Genomic DNA, 21,096 nt, shown 5'->3' with positions numbered 1-21,096 from the left:
CGTGGGTTCTTACAAAAGAAAATAAGGAGGCGTAGGCAGTACATTCGCGGCAGCGTGATTTTATGATAAAGTCACATCGATGGAAGTGCTTTGGCTTCTTTTCCATGAATGTTTTGACTCAAATTTGAATATCCTTGAAGAATAGGGTAAGCCGAGGCAACACCTTATGAATAAACCGATTTATACTGAAAATGACTTTTTTCAATTCCTTTGTTAGTGTCGTTTCAAACATTACGTTCATTTCTTATAACTAGGTGTTCTGTGTTTGAAAACACTGTCATCCTAATTGGGTAAATCTTTTTTTTTTTTTTAACTTAATCTTTATTTACTAGGCTCATGCGCCATTAGGCATTACGGAGCCGGCTTCTTATGATTGTTTTAACAATTTCATGATGTTTTCTTAATATACTATGTTAGTTTTGGGGAACCGTAAAACTCGCGGTTTGGTCGACGTTAGGGGTAACAATAATTCCAAGGAAGGGATAGGACAATGGGATCGTTCCGTTGACATTCAGCAGCTTGAAGATGTGACGAGGTGTTTGCTTTGCTGCTGGTCGAACGTGGAGTGGACAATGACAACCTGTAACGATACAACAAGACGAATTTCGAGGGGATACAAGGTGGACAAGTAGACCGATGAGATGGGGGAATCAAACACAGATGTTAGCTTGTTTCAAAAAATCGTACAAAAGCTTCATGTACACAAGGTCAAGTTTACCCAACACATCCCTAATGTCTTCCTTTTCTGGTTTCCCTTGGGCCCTGAGGGATGCAAAAAAATCAGATCTGGCAAAACCGTATTCGGGGCAGTCCCAAACTACGTGGTTGATATCTTGGTAACCTGCACCGCAGCTGCAGTGATTGCTATCTGTGAGCCCTATTCGATAGAAGTGAGAGCCTAGAGAGTAGTGGTTGGACATAAGTCGACACATTACCTTAATAAAGTCTAGACTTAAGTCCAACCCCTTGAACCACGGCTTCTTCGATACCTGCGGGAGAATGGAATGTAACCACCTGCCCAATTCTCCGGCATCCCATTTTTGTTGCCAGCTGACCAATGCATGTTGACGAGCAATTGAGAAAAATTCATTGAAGGCAATTTGTCGGTCAAAAATATCACCTTCCATAGCGCCCACCTTGGCGAGCGAGTCCGCTTTCTCATTGCCCGGGATCGAGCAATGTGAAGGGACCCAAACCAAGGTGATAGTGTATGAATCATTCGATAGAGCACTCAATTTAGATCGTATTTCACTGAGAAAATACGGGGAGTGCTTCACCGGCCTCATTGAACGTATAGCCTCTATGGAGCTAAGGCTATCCGTAAAAATGAAATATTGATCAGAGGGAAGAGAGGCAATTCGCTCTAATGCGTAATGTATAGCCGTTAATTCCGCGACATATACGGAGCAAGGATTCTGAAGTTTATATGCGGCGCTATGAAACTCATTGTACATACCAAATCCAGTGGAATCATTCGTTTTTGACCCGTCGGTGTAAAACCTTTTCTCGCAGCTGATGTGACCGAACTTGCTAGCAAAAATTTTTGGCATTTGCTCCGAACGAAGCAGATCTGGAATTCCACGGATGTCTTGTCTCATGGACAGATCAAAAACTACAGCAGAACTTGAGAAGTCAGGGAAGCAACCGTAATTGGGAAGATTCAAAGAAGGGTTAACCTCCAGAGTCATGTACGCGTAGTACAATGTCATAAATCTTGTTTGAGGATTTTGTTCGATTAGCTTCTCAAAATTTTCAATTACCAACGGGTTCAACACTTCACAGCGGATGAGGAACCTTAACGACAATTCCACGAACCGATCTGATAAAGGCAGTATTCCAGCTAATACCTCTAAACTCATGGTATGAGTCGAATTCATGCAACCTAACGCGATCCGAAGACAGCGATACTGAATACGCTGGAGCTTCAGAATGTGTGTTTTCGCGGCGGATTGGAAGCAAAAACTACCGTATTCAAGAACCGACAGAATCGTTGTACGATATAGCTTTATCAGATCGTCCGGGTGGGCTCCCCACCATGTTCCTGTGAGTGTACGCATGAAGTTGATTCGTTGCTGGCACTTCTGATACAGATACCTAATTTGTTTTCCCCAGGTGCATTTAGAATCAAACCAGACCCCTAAATACATATGCGATAAACCTTGAGTCAGTGCCTTACCCATAAACTGAAGTTCTAGCTGCGCCGGATCACGCTTTCTAGAAAAGACAACTAACTCGGTTTTCTCCGGAGAGAATTCGATACCCAGCTTCACCGCCCAAGCAGACAAATTGTCCAGAGTATCTTGCAATGGTCCTTGCAGATTGTCCGCCTCTGGTCCTGTAACAGAAACAACGGCGTCATCCGCAAGCTGTCTTAGCGAGCAATTTCCCATGAGACAATCATCAATATCTCTTACGTAAAAGTTGTAAAGAAGAGGGCTTAAACATGAGCCCTGGGGGAGACCCATGTAACTTATTCGAGAAGTTGTTGAGTTTCCATGTGAAAAAAACATGTGCTTCTCAGACAACAAATTGTACAAGTAGTTATTCAAAATCGGGGCAAGTCCACACTCGTGTAGTTTGTCTGAAAGGACATCAACGCAAACTGCATCAAAAGCCCCCTTAATATCCAAAAAGACTGAGCCCATTTGTTCTTTTTGAGCGTAGGCCAGTTGAATTTCAGTAGAAAGCAACGCAAGACAATCGCTCGTTCCTTTGCCTCTGCGGAATCCAAATTGAGTATCTGAGAGAAGGCCATTCGATTCAACCCATTTGTCCAGTCGAAAGAGAATCATCTTCTCTAACAACTTTCGGAGACACGACAACATCGCAATAGGACGGTACGAGTTGTAATCCGATGCAGGCTTTCCTGGCTTTTGGATGGCAATAACTCTCACTTGTCTCCAATCATCCGGAACAATGTTGCTCTCCAAGAATACATTGAATAAGTTCAACAAGCGCCTCTTTGCGACGTCTGGGAGGTTTTTCAGCAAGTTGAACTTAATTCTATCCATACCCGGAGCAGAATTATTACATGAAAAGAGAGCAAGTGAGAATTCTACCATCGAAAAAGTTGAGTCCATTGCATTCCTTTCTTCTGGATAATCACGAAAAGTCATTTGAACTTGGACAGAGTCCGGACAAACTTTTTTCGCGAAATCAAATATCCATCGAGAAGAGCTTTCACGATCCTCGTTTACCGATTGTACGTTCCGCATTCTTCTACCGACCGTCCACAAGGTTCGCATCGACGTTTCCCGTGATAATCCGTTGACGAAGTTTCTCCAGTAACCGCGTTTCTTCGCTTTCACGAGGCTCTTGAACTTGCGGTCAAGAGAACAATACCGATCGTAGTTATCGCGCGTGCCACGTTTCCGATATTCTTTAAACGCATCTGATCTTTCGCGATAGACTCCGGTGCATTCGCCATCCCACCACGGGGTGGGCGGCCGACGTCGTACTGAAGATCCTGGAACCGGTTTACGCTGAGCTTGAAGAGCACTGTTTATAATCAACGCGGATAAGAAGTGATATTCTTCCAGCGGTGGAAGTATATCGACCGATTGCTCACCTACGGAGATCGCTTCAGCGTATTTTCCCCAGTCGATATGCTTCGTGAGGTCATACGCTACGTCGATCTGGTGTGTTCGACACGAACTATTGGTAACTGAAATTTTGATAGGCAGGTGATCACTACCATGGGGATCCTGAATTACTTTCCACATGCAATCCAATGATAATGAATTCGAACAGATTGAGAGGTCTAACATACTAGGGGGATCTGGAGGTTTTATTCGTGTTGCTTCCCCAGTGTTCAAAATTGTCAGATTGAAGTAGTCGCAAAGATCATATATTAAGGTTGCGCGATTGTCGTCCCTCGGTGACCCCCAGGCTGTACCGTGAGAATTAAAATCTCCTAGGACCAACCATGGCGCAGGCATAGCTTCGCATATTGCCGCTAAGTCTCTGCGAGACATTCTAGCGTTTGGCGGTATGTACACACTGGCTATGCTGAGGCTTTTACCTCGGGCTGTAATATGACATGCAACTACTTCAATGCCTGTCATCAAGGGGAAATCGATTCTATAAAAGGAGTGAAGCTTGCTAATCCCTAAGAGCACCCCTCCATATCCATCCCCTCGATCCAGACGAATAATATTAAAATCGTGGAAAGAGATATTTTTATCAGAAGTGAGCCATGTTTCACAGAGAGCAAATATGTCGCAGCGAGTGCTGTGTACTAAAAATTTGAATGCCTCCATATTTTTCATAAGACTTCTACAATTCCACTGTAGTACTTCGATCATATCTCCGACCTCATTGACCATATTAGCCATCGAAAGATATGAACGAGTCAAGAATCGGCCACTTTGAAGCTATTTGCTTCAGGAAAGGTTTCAGCAAGGAAAGTGCCATGTTGAGCAGGTTCCTCGTTTCGGGTGAGAATTGAAACATTTCGAAAATGAAATCCACTATCCCAGAAAGAGTCAGTTTTCCGGAAGCATTATTTTGCTCCTGCTGACGAATTGGTTGTTTTTCTGGGCAAAAAACTGGGACAACTGGGGTTTTAGATGTTCCCGGAAGTGACGGAAATTCTCCAGCTGAAAACTTGAAGCCTGGAGGTGACCCCTTTTTGGTGTTTCCGCCATTTCTTGATTTTGTCAAAGGCTTTGAAGAAGCGTTTTGATCAACAGGGACGTTCTGAGAAGCCTGTTGCTTCAAGCGCCGTTTTGTAACCGCACGCTTCCTTTTCGTCCCTGTCTCAATTATTGTATACTCTTCTCCATCCTCAGAGTCAGAGCATTGATCGTTATCCGGCAGAGATGCGAAGATATTGTTGCTTTGAATGGTATGGGCCGATGGAGCAACAGTCGGAGCGATCTTTTTCAGCATATCTGCATAAGAACGCCTGGACCGTTGTTTCAGGGAGTTTATGGTATGTTTCTCCCGCTCTATGTACTTCGGGCATGCACTGAGTTCGTGAGGAGCTTGGCCGCATGAGGTACATTTTGGCTCCATATTGCAGGAACCTTCGGCATGTTGTTCGCCACACTTACTACAACGTGGTTTGTTGCTGCAGTAAGGTGCAGTGTGGCCCAACTGCCGGCACTTTTCACAATGCATAACCGTCGGTACATAGAGACGAACAGGTAACCGAAGACGCCCAATCACGAGGACGCTTGGTAAGGCCGACCCGGAGAAGGTTACACGGAACGAATTTGACGGCTGTTTTGAGCCATCAGGCGAAATTTTGTTCATTTGATTGGCATCAAGAACAGGAGCCAGCGGAACGGCACGATTTTTAAACCCACCAGCTCCTGACATGATATCTGCGCGAGTCAAATTGTGCTCCGTGACCACTCCGTAACACTCGACCTCGCGACTGGGAATGTAGACTCTGTACTCCATCAAAAAGAGCTCAAAGGCAGCAATTTTGTTCGCCTGGTCGCGATCACTGACTGTGACACGCAACTTATCACGGCTGGGTGAATCTATCTCGAGGATACCTCGAAACGATTTTGCCAGATCCCTTTCAATTTGGAGTTTGTTCAACGGTTTTCCATTCGCTTTGGGCCGAAAGAAAACCAGAAAGGGACCCTTAGATCCGGGTGGGTAAGCTTTATGGCGGGGGGGCGCCGGGTTCGATGAGGAACCAGAGGGGGAGAACGCATGGGATTGGCTTGAACTGCCGAGCAGACCAGAATTTGTAACCGTTTGCTTTTGAGACGAATGCGGTGAGTCATGAACAGAGAGATTAACCGTAACATCTCCTGACAATGCAGTACCTGAGTGTACTGGAGGCACAGATGAAGGAGATAAAGGAGGAGAAGGAGTACCATCATCGATGGTCTCCATGGCCTCACTATGTTGGGTTTTTAGAATTTTATTCATCTGACCCAAAACTAACTCATCGTCAGAAGAGACTAAATATTCCGGCGTGCCCCCGCCAGTATCATTTGGTTCCATTGCGGAGCAATTTTTGCTCTACCGCAAAGGAAGGTCAACACAGCGCTAATGAGCGAATTAACTTCACTTAATTTAATCACACTATTGCCAAAGAAATTAAATAAAAACCAAATCACGTACTACAACAAGTTTGGCGAGATATTCCTAATAGTGTAAAAAAGTATCAACGAAAAAAAAAAAAATATATTACGAAAAAAAAAAATTAACGAGAAACAAAAAATGGTAATAAAGAAAAAAAAAATATTTACAGAAAATAATATTTTCTAATAAAAAAAAAAATATATATATATATATATATTTACAGAGAAAAAAAAAATTTTAAGAAAAAAAGAGCGAAAAAATATTAAAAAAAAAAAAAACTAATTAATTGAGCAATAAAACACTCCGAGACCACTGTGTCACACGGTGTTTCAATATTACTCCCACAAAATGTTTTGAAAAAATTATCAAAAATATGCCAATTAATCGAGCGAAAGAGCACTTCGAGACCACTGTGAGAATATCACTCTAACAACGGGGACAAACAGCGACAAAGTAATACGGATGGAGGAACAATACCTACAATCCCCTTTCTGCTGCTCTAACTGCGAGGACAGATGTACCGGCGTGGTGCGATCTTCTATTTTTGCAGCTTGTTTTGATGCGATGAAACGATGACGCCGATCACCTTTGTTCTGCCACGTGGTGTATCGAATTTGATGATGCCTCTTGTAGTATTATCGCCACCGGTTGATGCTGGTGAAGATGATGCTAAAGATGTACAGTCTACCAATCTGGGCTCGGCCAATGGTAGCTGCTCCTTGTGCGGGTGCAATATCGGCGTTATGATCGGCCAGTGAAAAAACCCATATACTTGGGAAAAACACTTTTAAAAAATCAACTTTCGATTGATCGTAGATCGTAGCGCGATAGTCGACTGACTCGGGCGAGCACTCAACAAGGAATGGGTAAATCTTAAATTAATCTTTAATTAACATTTTGTTAACAACATATCACATTTCATTTGCCGTAGCAGTTCAGAATTTTACCAAATGAGTTGATTTCACTTGCCTATAAAGGAGAAAAAAAACGATTTTAATCTACTTAACCTAAATTTATAACGCATAGTTTACCAAAGTGTGAATTGCGACCCCCAGGGGGGTCTGTCATAAGCTGTTCTCTGGTGTGCCGCGAGAAAATCTCAATGTGTATTAATTTAGATTTTTTTTCTACATTTTCAATTGTCTCCTCGAATTGAAGCTTACGCTTTGAAATTGCTCTCATTTATTAATTTCTCGCTTAATTTATGATCTCGCCCTAAAATCCATTGGTAATAAAGTGTGTAGCTTGTAGTTACTGAACAAATGAATGGTTTAACACGTTATTTAGGGGTCGTCCATAAATGACGTAGCTTTTTAGGGGGGAGGGGGGGCTTCACGAATTTGTGACGATGTGTGACGAGGGGGAGGGAGGGGTCCTAGCTAGTGGTCGTAGCATTATAAATCATGCCGGCAAAAAAACGCTTTTTTGTTTGACTTTCAAATTTGGGTTATAAAATGATGATTCAGCTTCTAAACATTCATATGACAAGATTGAAAAAAATCTAAGAAATTTTAGATTTTCTTGATAAATGTAATCAAACGGATTTTTTAAGTAAATGAAACACCGAATTTACTACTTTACTACTTTCCATTTAATTCTACTAGAGTTTGTATCCTTTGACAAATACGCGTATTTCGACCTCAACTGTAAGGCCGTCTTCAGTGTCGTGTACCAGACTCGACGTTTTTGTTTAATTATTATGTAAATATTATATAATTGAAAATCAATGCAAACGACTTGGAGAACATGGTTCTCCCCATGTTAATAAGACATGGAATAAACTGTTTTAGTTTTATTAATATTATCTGTTGGAGCTTTATTAATATATGCTCATTTCGGCAAATATTCCATTAAAACAAGATATTTATTCAGTAAATTATGCGTTCAATGTTGCAGGAGATCTCCACCTAATCAACTCATCGTCTTGTTTTGATATATCAATGCTCTTGATGGAATAGCCTGAATATTAATGAGGACAACAGGTTCGAGTGTTATCAAAATTGCCCTATAGTTCAATTTTCTTAATAACTCGGTAATTTGAAGGTATGTTATATTTATTATTTGTTTCATCATAGGTTGTGTGAGATTATTTCAGTATGGTGAACGATAATAAAGTTTAGCTGAAATATTGTCAAAAAAGAATAATTTGCATAATAATCGCTAAGATTTTTTCAATATTTCAAGTGTAATCTTTTCTAAATCTGGCCATCGATTTGAATTTGGATAATAATTACGAAGATCCATTTCAAATTAAGTTATTTTGTTGATCGTTTTCATTAAAATCTATTTCCTAACAACAATTAATTAAAAAAAACAATCCTCTAATATAACGAAATTTCCGTTCAACATATTATAAAATAAATTGAACCCCTACTCGTTATTGTTAACTTCATCAATCCCATCAAAGATTTTTTTTCTACATTTGCAGCAGTAAACTTGTTTTTCATGATAACAAGAGCAAAAGTAGTACAACTTAGCCTATTTAAAAGTGGAAACCAAAATTATGTAACTTAATCAGGAAGTAAGTTCATACAAAACTGTTTTCTAAATTACTTTTGAGCGCTACTGTTTGCAAACTATTCGTTAGATTATCCTTACGTTTCAGTCAGTAATGAAAATCAAAGTTTGTATGAAATTCTGGATTCATTTTTTTTTTGTTTCAACCCAATCGCTAAGGAAAACGAATTAAAAAAATGATAGAGGTGGGGGGGGGGGGGGGTTCCTGATTTGCTACGTATTTTCCAAGGGGGGTATCAGCATATGTGACGAAATGCTACGAGGGCGAGATTATATGTTATGCGAGATTATAGCATTTCTTTTAGAGTGCCTGACAATCATTAGGTACTGATGGTGAAGACACTTCATCTGACATTCGAAGTTTTTTTTTGGTAAGATGTCATTTTTCAACTTCCTAGAAATTCGGGCATGTCAGCGAGAACCGACAGTTCTTCACTGATGTGTCAAAAATGGATGATATCACTGGTTTCGGTGTTTACAACGTTTTTCATAGCGCCTTCTTCATGCTTCAAAAGCCATGTTCTGTATATGTTGCTGAGCTAGCAGCTATACATTACACCTTAGAGTACATCAGTTCTCTCCCACCCGAGCACTTCTTCATTTTTTCCGACAGTCTAAGCTCTCTGGAGGCTGTTCGGTCAATGAAGCCGGTGAAGCACTCAGCGTACTTCCTGAATGGAATACGCCAAGCATTGAGTGCTTTGTCTTACACTATTTCCCTAGCTTGGGTCCCTTCCCATTGCTCCATTCCGGGCAATGAGAAAGCGGCTAAGGTAGGCGCTAAAGAAGGTGATGTTTACGAGCGCCAAATCGCATTCGATGATTTTTTTGCATTGGCCCGTCGGGAGACCTTGACCAGCTTGCAACAGAAATGGAGAGACGGAGAAATGGGTAGATGGCTGCATTCCATATTTCCACAGGTGTCGAAAAAACCATGGTTTAAGGGCTTACTGAACATGTCGTATGAGGATGCAGTGAGCATTGTGGCATCAGATCTTAGCTGACTGAAACTCTCCGGATCCAAGGAAAACAGCAGAAACCTGTCAGGGAAGTCTTGGCGGGCCTTGATTTTGAATATATGAATTTTTTCTAGCTGTTTTTGAAGCGTATCAATATCCGAGTTTGATTGTCGTTCGTTCCCTGTCTTTCTCATTCCCTTTCAAGTTGTCCTCTTCTCTTCGTGTCTCCCACAAACTGTTTCTGTTTAGTTCCAATACAGATCTGAACATCCTGTCCCTTCAAGCTTCATCAGCTTAGTAGTCTAAGTAGCTTAAGAAATCCTGAAAAATCCTTTCCTTTCCTGTTACAAATGTATTCCCTAACCATAAAACTTCCCCAAACTAATATAGTTTTTAAAATAGGTACAAATTTCAAAATGTAAATAATGTTAAAAAAAGAAAACATTTTGGCTCTGTTATGCTCTACGGCGCCTGAGCCTGCCAAATAAACGAGATAAGTAAAAAAAAACTTTATTTCTCATAAAGGAAAAGTTTGCGTTAATATGGTGAGCTATTTCACATCAACGCTACTTTACAAGGAGTTTTGATAGATGTCGAGATTTACATACTACATTATAGAGTTGCGTCCACGTTCGAAAACATGGGCAGGACAAACGTTGGCAAATATTTTGTGCACAGTGAGGCTAAGAAAAATTTTAACCCTAGACTGGACATTGAAACGGGGCTCAAACATAAAGGGGTGTAAATGAAGTTTTGGTGGTTTTTGAGTTGAGTTGAGTTAAGGAATTTCTTCTGATTTCAAGCGTTCTAACAATATTATCAGTTGATTTTTCTGTACACAAAAAAAAATAACATAATACATACAATTTGTAAAGAATGAAAAAAATGTTGAAAATAAAAATTCAAGTTTGATTTTCTCAAAACTAAGTTTTGTCCTTGACAACCTCTTTTCTCCATGCCAGTCGTTACCACAAGACTAAGAAAGTTTTTCGTCTATACAGGGCTGGTAGCGACTGAGTGCCTTAAAAATAAGAAATTGGACTCCTCTTGGCAGAAAAAATAGACCAAAAATAGAATTAAAACAGGCCGAAAATAGACCAAAAAGAAATCAAGAGAACGAAACGAAACCTAATAGAAGTCAGGATATGATAGCTTGATTCTTCATAGCATCAGAGCAGACATTTCTCTGAGAATTCCTTGTGACATTGCAACAAGTACTAATGAAAGGGAGTTACAGTCGCCTCTCCACATCTCGATATAGAAGGGACCATCGAGATAGGGAGAGATCGAGACAAAGAACAAACTTCTGATGAATACTAGATTGAAAAACACTCCGTTGCCAAGAAAGTAATACACAAACAGACGTCATTTTGCGCTCCTAATTTGTTTTGAATCCCAAAACTTTGGTCTAGTAACCTTCGATATTGGTCATATCGACATACAGAGAGCAAATTGAGAACAAACAATCAACAGAAACACATCGAGATATGGAGATATCGAGATAAGGAGGATATCGAGATATGGAGAGTAAAAATGTATGCAGACTGAAGGGACTCATGAAATCATCGACATAGGGAGAGATATCGAGATGTAGAACATCGAGATGTAGAGAGTCGACTGTATATGACTTTTTCTAGAAATTTCATCAGAAATTTATTCAGATAAATTCTAAAGGAGGAGTTCATTTAATTTCCACAAATTTTCCTAGGATTTTTTTTCCAAGAATTTTGTTTCGGATATCCAAAGAATTCAACAAGGATTTTCCCAAGGAGAATCACAGAAATGAATTTATCCAAACATTATTTAAAAAATTTACTGTTTTTTTTCAAAAACCTTTGAGATTTTTTTTAAGAATGTCTTAATTTTACCAAGATTTTATCTAGTGTATTCATCCATTCAATTTCGTTGGGACATTCTCCAAGATTCCTGGTCAAAACGTCTTCTAAAATTAAATCAATAACTTCTTGACATTTCTAGGGATTTCCTTTAAAATTGTCTTTCAGGATTTTTATATGATTCAACTTGGGATTTCAACAATTGCTACAGAGATTCTTTCTAAGATTTCTACATAAATTTCTCCAGTAAATCTTTGAGATTTTCTCAAGTAAGCCTTTAAAGTTTTTTTTAGGAATTCTTCCAGGAATGTCTCCAGGGAAATGCCAAGAAAATTTGTCCGAAAAATTAAGGGATAAATTGATTTATTTTTGTAAACGAAAAAAATCATCGTTTCAAATGAATGTCAGATTTGATCTCTAATAACCATGCAGCTGAAGTAGTATGCATTTTTTTAATGTGAAGCACTTATATGGAAGGTGCATCTACAATTAGCGTTGTTGCAAGTAACAGCACTATAATTGAGTTAATGTAACACGTTATAGCATTTTTAATGTTTTCCAGTCATATTCAGGAGTCCGAAATTCCAAAAAGTTTATTTTGATGCATACGAAGTCTCAACGACCCCTTCTCTCATACGCACTCCCGTAATAAATAGGCAGCCTCCATGCCGTTTTCTCCTCAGTGCAAGCATAAATCTAGCTGAGTAGAAACATAAATTATCAGCCGGTGGGATTAATTAACGCGCTTGGGGTGCGAATTATGCATGTCTCCGTTTCTCGGTATATTTATATCAACAAAAAGAGCAAACGAACAGACACAAATTTGAAACAGTCCAAGAGTCAAGATCAACCGAATATCCATAAATTACATCACGCTTCGTCACGCATACTGATAATCTGTGTCAGATGTGAAATTTTACGCGAAAACACATGACATTTAGAACTTGTATTGGAATGGCCAATTTGAGCATAACCTAATTAGAGGAAGTTCCATTACGATGGATGAAACAAACTTCTTTTTCTTGGAAGAAACATGTGTTTGATATCAGAAATAACTGTGAAAGTGGTATAAAAATATTGTCTAATAGATGATTTATGTGCCATCTTTCTGATTGGTAGAAATGAAGGTATTCCTAAAGCGGGTTATCCATTTCACATAAAGGCGGGTCGTATAAAGACGTTTGGCATAATGAACGTTTTGCATAAAGCAGTATGAAGAGCAGATAAAGAAGCCATATAATTCTCATTATCCGATATACCCATTATGCGAAACGTCCACCAATAAAATTAGGCGAAACATCCTTGTGTGTAACGCGAAATATCATGACCCATTCCAAAAAATAAAGAGATAAACATAACTTTGACGTATCGAAATTACAAATTCAATCCAAATCCAATCCAAATCCAATCCAAATCCAATCCAAATCCAATCCAAATCCAATCCAAATCCAATCCAAATCCAATCCAAATCCAATCCAAATCCAATCCAAATCCAATCCAAATCCAATCCAAATCCAATCCAAATCCAATCCAAATCCAATCCAAATCCAATCCAAATCCAATCCAAATCCAATCCAAATCCAATCCAAATCCAATCCAAATCCAATCCAAATCCAATCCAAATCCAATCCAAATCCAATCCAAATCCAATCCAAATCCAATCCAAATCCAATCCAAATCCAATCCAAATCCAATCCAAATCCAATCCAAATCCAATCCAAATCCAATCCAAATCCAATCCAAATCCAATCCAAATCCAATCCAAATCCAATCCAAATCCAATCCAAATCCAATCCAAATCCAATCCAAATCCAATCCAAATCCAATCCAAATCCAATCCAAATCCAATCCAAATCCAATCCAAATCCAATCCAAATCCAATCCAAATCCAATCCAAATCCAATCCAAATCCAATCCAAATCCAATCCAAATCCAATCCAAATCCAATCCAAATCCAATCCAAATCCAATCCAAATCCAATCCAAATCCAATCCAAATCCAATCCAAATCCAATCCAAATCCAATCCAAATCCAATCCAAATCCAATCCAAATCCAATCCAAATCCAATCCAAATCCAATCCAAATCCAATCCAAATCCAATCCAAATCCAATCCAAATCCAATCCAAATCCAATCCAAATCCAATCCAAATCCAATCCAAATCCAATCCAAATCCAATCCAAATCCAATCCAAATCCAATCCAAATCCAATCCAATCCAATCCAATCCAATCCAATCCAATCCAATCCAATCCAATCCAAATCCAATCCAAATCCAATCCAAATCCAATCCAAATCCAAAATTTCAAACATTAGACAAATGCTTGTCGACTTATAGCTATAACTAACACCTCTTGAAACAAAGTAGTCATTCGAAGTTAATCTCCATCGCCTCTTACGACCGTACAATCCATTTAAAACGCGATCATTTCAAACCTCATAATCTCATCTCAGTATTGCTCATATTTTATGCCTTACTTTTAGATAACTTTCAACTGATTCTCCCACATCTAGCAACGGTAGTGCTGCGGTACGCTTAGTCCTGATCAGTTCTCCTCGTTTGAAAGCATATGTGCGCCCAACGGTTTATGCCAAGTTGTTCGAGTTCTGGAAAATCTCATCCTCACCCCCCATCCTCAGCTGGCCTAAAGTTGGGTTTCTTGGCGGCGGAGACACCAGCGAGAGTGTTTCATTTGACACCTTTCGAACCATAAATTGTATTTACGTGTGGGTCCTGTTGTAGGCCTGTTATGCCACCATCGCGTTTACCGCATCGACGATATAAACCATCACTATTTGCGTGCATTTAAAGTTTTTGCGTTTTGTGTGCTGTCGGTCATATCTATGCGAGGTGAGTGATTTAAGTACGGCAGATCTTGCGTAGAAACATGCGGTCAATTATTTTAGGACAGAGAAGATGTTAATGGCCTTGATAGGCCGTTTAACTTACGCCATACTCTTGAGGGAAACTTTCACATTTAATCATTTGTCTTAAAGTAATTTCTTTTGAGCTTTTTGCACTCACATGTGTTTTCCCTTGCAGGGCTTTTGGGTAATGAGTCATACAAAATTATCTTAGAATTAACCGTTGTCATTTGTTCGGGTTTGTGGCGCATTGTGTGGCAGGCGATGATCCGAAGTAATACCCAGGGAAATCTCGGAAATCATCTTCAGCATGGCATCATTTTACTGATTGTCGTAGAAGTTATCACAAGAAGGCATTAACTGGCATTTAAAACTATAATTAATTACACTCAATTGACTGATATTTATACTCCAGTCCATGTGAAGTGAAATGGAATAAAAAGTAGAAGATTTTGTAGAAATGATGGAACAGATGGAAAAATGACTTACAAAATAAGACTTGTAAATAAAAAAAAAACGATGAAAAGATTTTGACGAAACATAAAATAAAGATATAAAAAATAATTGACAAAAAAGCCATGTGAATAAGAAGAAAAACAAAAGACAAAAAATGATAAAAAACGGGGAGTAATAAAATGCTGAAAAAGATGCTGAAAAGAGAATGAGAACAGTATAAGTTTTGAAAGATAAAACAATTGAATTGAAATTATTATCCAGCTTTTATGAAATTACTGTATCTTACTCTTGGAAAGGATCGTCTGAAATTGCTATCGGTTTGATTAATAAAAGTCAGTTTAAAGTAGGAGCAGTTGTTGAACCGAAACTATAAACGAGACCAATTGATCAAATTTTCAGTAGTCTAAGGACTGTTCATTTTATAAAGTGGACACTTTGTTTATGCTATATCTTTTTATATATTTATAAAATCGTAATCAGTTTTCTGTGCATCGTTCAACTATTATTCTACAATGCTATGAAAATATAAGATCTTAGAAAATGCTTTTGGTTGAAGAGCTAAATAGTTTTTCCAAAATCTCCTAGGAAAAGCTGTTTGTCAAAGTTTAATATTATTTTTCGCAAAACAAAAATCCTCATTTTTATGAACAATTTGTATGTTTGTATCCTTTATTATTCTACTAAAGGTAGAGCTTTAAAAAAATCAATTATATTCCACCGTTCTCTGACTTTAGGTCACTTTAGTGATTTATACATTTATGGCCAAATTTGCTGATACACCATCCTTTCGCTCCCAGCAAAAGAGAAAAGTAAAAAGCGTGTTCAAAACAAGTTTAGACTACTAAAGAAACTTTATTTGTATAATCAAGAGCTAAATCGTGAGTTTAAACCACAGTCTTATGTACAATTTTTACACTTTATGGTCGTTTTACTAAAAGGTCTCATACTTTTAAAATCATGTACGCATATTTATCGATCTACCGCAAATTGTAAACATTTTTCTCCAAATATTTCAATTGGTAATCTCAGAATAACGTATTATGAAAATAATATGAGGAAAATAAATTCGATTTTATTATAGCAATGTTGCAAATTTTGATAAGGTACCGTGGGGTAAGTGGATACAGAAAAATCAATAGTCAACTTCATTATTATGTACAGCTCACGTGAATAATGTAATTCAAACTTTTTTCTGTGGATAACAAATGAGGGACTAATATACTTCAAATCATCATTTATTTAGATTTTTCTGATTTTTATGTATTGAGTATGAGGGACTTGAAAATTTGCGCCAAACGATCCACTTATTCCACCATAGTGGGGTAAGTGGATCACCACTAAAAAAAATCTATTCTCAAAACATATATGGTGTGATTATGTATAGTCAGAATGATATTGCTAGTTATGTCATGATTTGATATTTAAAAAATTAAAAAATATGATTAAAAATATTAATACAGTAGTTCACACTAATTCGAACAAAAAAAAACATTGTAGCTAGAATTATTTGGATATAATTCTTCTATATATTAACAAAAGTTATACTGAAGTATTGTTGGATTATTCCTAACAAAGTTTACGAAAAACACTGGTAGTTTAAAAATATTAGTTACATCTATGTTTGAGTAACGAACTGAAATCTTCTTATTCTATTTATGAATGTATTTCTATTATCTGTCTAGAACAATTTATATGGTCAAATAAGGTACGATATTATGTTTTCAATTGGGAAATTTGTATATTTTGCTCTTTTACAACTCAGCTTTAATAAACCACGAAAAGTTTTGTTTGAATTTTGCAATATTCATTCTCTTATATTTTCTTGCACCAGAAATATTAACATAAATTTTAGGTGTATTAATTCAAATTTTCTATAGTCAATTAGACAAATTCAAGCTAGTAATGAGAAAAAGTAAAAACAAAACAATATTTGCGAGTATTCAAACTTATTCAAATTATCGTAAGCAGGCTGCCAATAAATTATAATAATGCTTGATCCACTTACCCCACCCCATTAAAAAGTGGGGGTAAGTGTATCATTTCCAATATATCTGTATTTATTTATAAACATCACATATTTTTCATTGTGATTCATTCAATAAGAACTGAAATGTTCACCATGCGTTGAAAAAACTAGTAGAATTTGATTTAAGGCAGAGATACAATGGATTTATGATTGACGGAAACCAATTTTGAAATTAATTGATTTTTGCAGTCAACAAGTTTGCTTGTGTTAGTGTACGTGTAGTACCAGTTTTTGCATTAGTATCAGTGTGGACGTAAGAACATAACCTAAAACGATGCAATGGTGCAAAAACATTCAACATATTCAAGTATTTATGCTCAATATGGACAAATGATCCACTTACCCCACTGATACACTTCCCCCACTGTACCTTAATTGTCAATGTACTTCAAAAGGTCTTCTAAAAATAAAGTAATTGTTTTTCTAAATTGTACCCCGTTTGGCATAAAGCCGTTTGGCATAAAGTCGTTTGGCATAATGGTCGTTTGGCATAATGGCCGTTTGGCATAATGGTCATTTGGCATAATGGCCGTTTGGCATAATGATTGACTTGAAATAAATATCGGCATTTTTAAAGCTTTTACCGAGACCAACACCACCGAGCCCACAGCAAAAAAATTTGGTAGGTTCTAAACAAGCGTGGTGTTCGTTCAGAGATTATCCGAGCTAAGAATTTCAAAAATTGTTGTGACATTATAGAGCATTACTAAATAAAACTCGTGACGGGTCTCTACATCTCAGAACATAGAGTACCCTTGAGCTTGTTGCGATATACATATTTGAAAACAGTAAATTGGCAAGGAAGGCTCATAGAATATTTCGCTGCATAAATGTTTCAGACTCGCAAAAAAAAAAAATCTTTTCACAGCACAGCTCAAATGAACAACACATCTTTAAAAGAAAATATTTGTGGCAAAACTTTTCAACGGTTCAATATAAATTCTAATTTTGGAAGTGTACATCAAAAACACCGTCTATTATCGAGAAAAAGGAAAATTTGTGATTGAAATAATATATTTTCCAGCATATCTCGTAAGGAGATCACGCGTTTGCCCCAAAAAAAGTATAAATTGAATATTGGCAGGTTCTGAAATAATTATAATTCTAACAACACATCTGGCAAGAATTGATAATAAAAATGGTTCACAATTAGCTTTACTAAATAATAAAATGTATAACAGTATAAACATAAAGAACAGCCTATTTTTAAAAGAAGGCAACATTTACAATTAAACCAATACAAGAATTGACACCAAAAATTATTGCGGCAATGACTGGTTCCCCCGAAAAGTGGTGACGAGAAAGAACGATAAACAGTCAAAAGAAGGAAGTATTCTGTCATTCTCGGCTATACACTTGTTGGCAAAAATGCTGAAGACGGTAAAACTCGAAAGAACCGCCAATTAAATAAAGAAGGGTGCATATTAGATGGTCAGTTCGTTCACCCCCTTGAAATGTATATAGTTACGACAATTATGAGTGCTAAAAATTTTCCGGGGGAGTGGGCTAGTCGAGGAAACGGGATATTCGGGAAATGGCATTCTGGGAAACGACATTTGGGGAAAAGTAGCACAACCCATTAAAGTAACTGCAGTAATCGAGTTCTCTTTTCGCTGATAATTTGAGCAGATCAATGTTATCGATTGCCGCCCTTTTGTCAGTTGTATACAAAACTACTTAAAAAATATAGCTCCAAAGAACAGCCTATGCATAAAAGAAGGAGAAATTTATCGAAATTTAAAATTAACAGTTTTCATACCTATAATAATGGTTACATCATATTTAGGGAAAAAATAGAACAATTAATAGAAGGGTAAATTTGTGCTAAATATATAAAAATCTTCAGTGCAAACATTTGTTACAATAGCGAAACTCAAAAAAAGAATTAATGTATGAAAGAAGGGTAATTTCTGGATAAATAATAAAATACTTTTGGCAATAACTTTCCAAATATGCTTAAATTTATTCAAGAGCGAATGATTGTTGAATAGAGTGCCATTTTGTATCAATTAACTCCAAAACAAGCCTTGTGTCATCAGAAAGATTCAATAGAAACGTAAAAACGAAAATTGAGAAATTCTTGGTTTCAGACTCATTATGCCAAACGACTATTATGCCAAACGACCATTATGCCAAACAACCATTATGCCAAACGACTTTATGCCAAATGACCATTATGCCAAACGACTTTATGCCAAACGGCTTTATGCCAAACGACTTTATGCCAAATGACCTACCACCGTTTTTCTATTGTGCTTTAAATGTGACGTGGGGACTAAATAAGTAACTCGATGGAGGCGTAAATTATTTTCCATATTAATACTATATTAGCACTTCCGTACGTCTTTGAACCAACAAATTCTACTCATATCGGTCCCCTTCAAATTTAAAAAAATTTTCTCTTAAAATATCGGGGAAAAATAATTTTATCATTTTTGTAAAATTGTTCCTCCAAAAATAATTTGATTTTTTTCCATCAGGCTTCTGATTGATGATGCTCCCGAAGAGCAAGCCTTTGAAGAAAATTAAAAAAAATAGATTGTTGAATTTTCCAGCCATTTTCTAATAATCATTGATTTTGATAACATACAAAAATCGACCGTTTTAAACGTTGTTCCATATTCGTGTGAAATTTAATTATTTTGGAGAATTTTTAATTATCACAACATTGTACAATACTAGTCGAACGATGTACAGAAAACCGATTGAAATTTCATTGATAAATTAAAAAGATACAGCATGCACAAGGTGTCCACTTTATAAAATGAACAGTCCTTAGTTCTCTAGATTTGTGCTCTTGAAAATTTGAGGTTTGGCTTCAATGCATCTTCACCTCAACACAATATCCCATGTTTAACCCTCTCTTTCCCACGACTTTGATCGACTATTTCTTTACGAAAAAAGCGTTTTTATCAAAAGTACTTGAAAAAACAATGTTGCAAATGGTCTTAATTTTTCGAATTCAGTAAAAAAGTTTTTGGTTGTTTTTCAATAGTAAATTGATTGTTTATCAATAGTTTTATTATTGAAACAGTCAGTTTACTTTTGGATTAATCTGATGAGTATATAAAAATATTCTAGTAACTATTACTAAGTATTCATCTAATTCGGTTTGTCTCCAGTTCGTCGAAAACTAGTGGAGCTCTGGAGCTACCATGGGAAAGAGAGGGTTAAAATGCTTTAAACCGTATTGCAATGTAATAATTTACTTTGACTTTACGAAAACTATTCAAAAAATTAAAAAAGGGTTCTTGTCGAGATCCTTATTTATTGAAAAATTTTAGATGGAAATACATGGAGTAACTCTGCGTAAATTGTGTTTTTAAGAAACTTTTGAGGAAAATCTGTTATATTTGATAGGATGTTTTCTGAACAATTTTATGTTGAGTCCCTGGAAAAAATCGGAAAAAATTGCTATTAGATTTCAGGGAGACATTTTAAAATATCATTGTAATTTTTCTTAAAAAAAAAACTAGAAAAGAATCAAGGAAAAAATCATTGATTATACCGGAAGATACTTTTGGAGAAATTCTTAGGGCCGATTTCTTCACCTTCGCTTAAGCCGTAAACCACGTTTACCCATACGATTAAACCAGGTTTAAGGCCTAAGCGGTGGTGAAGAAACCGCTTATTAGAGAAATTTTTGCAGCAACAGCTGAAACATTTTTATGTAGAAATTAACGGGTGCATTTCACCTTGAATTGTAATTTAGAAGTTTCTAAAAAAAAGGCTTGCGGAATCGGCAAAGAATTCTTTCAAATTTCAAAAGATTTTATGAATTTATTCTTAAACAAGCTCTTGAAAAAAAAAAATACATGTGAATTTTTATGTGCCATTTCTTGAAAAGATTCCAATAGGCAATTTGAAAAGACAATCTTGAACGATTTTTTGTGTTATTCTTGTGACCGTGTTTTTAATATTCAATCCTTAAATTGAGATATTTTAACTGTCGGAGGATAATTCTTCACTGAAGCATTCATTTAGATATTATTCCAAGAAACCATGGAGGAACTCTGGGAAAATCTCTGTAAGAATTTATGGTCAATTTTCAGAAGATATGTCTGAACTGTTGGGAAAAAAATGCGGTATTCGTTATTAGAAAAGCCTCAACATTTCCATTTCCCTAAACCAATTTATGTTTTAGAAACATTAGGGTATCTATCATTCAGTTGTTTGATATTTTATATTTAATTTTATTTTTTAATGCTTCTTTGATTGGCTTTTTGGTCTGTGAAGAAAAATAAAAAACAAAATGACTCTGAATCATTCGACGTTTCTTCGCTTGGTTTGGATCTTCTTCAGGGAGGTTATGGACGGATGAAGTTTCGATAACCTTTAGAAGCATATTTACCCTAATTTATGATCATGCAATACATGTTCAGCGGTCGTCCGTT

The 21,096-nt window shown here is 36.9% G+C and overlaps 1 protein-coding gene across 2 annotated transcripts in view; it reads right to left on the bottom strand.

The window, feature by feature from the left end:
- Positions 1 to 21,096, bottom strand: part of LOC5576313 (monocarboxylate transporter 12) — a 452,410-nt gene that overhangs the window by 51,231 nt on the left and 380,083 nt on the right. The gene's annotated exons all lie outside the window — the stretch shown is intronic.

This window comes from Aedes aegypti, chromosome 1, assembly GCF_002204515.2.
Source record: "Aedes aegypti strain LVP_AGWG chromosome 1, AaegL5.0 Primary Assembly, whole genome shotgun sequence".
Lineage (NCBI taxonomy): Eukaryota > Metazoa > Arthropoda > Insecta > Diptera > Culicidae > Aedes > Aedes aegypti.
Note: the sequence above shows the minus strand (reverse complement) of the source record. Positions and strands in the feature narration are given on the sequence as shown.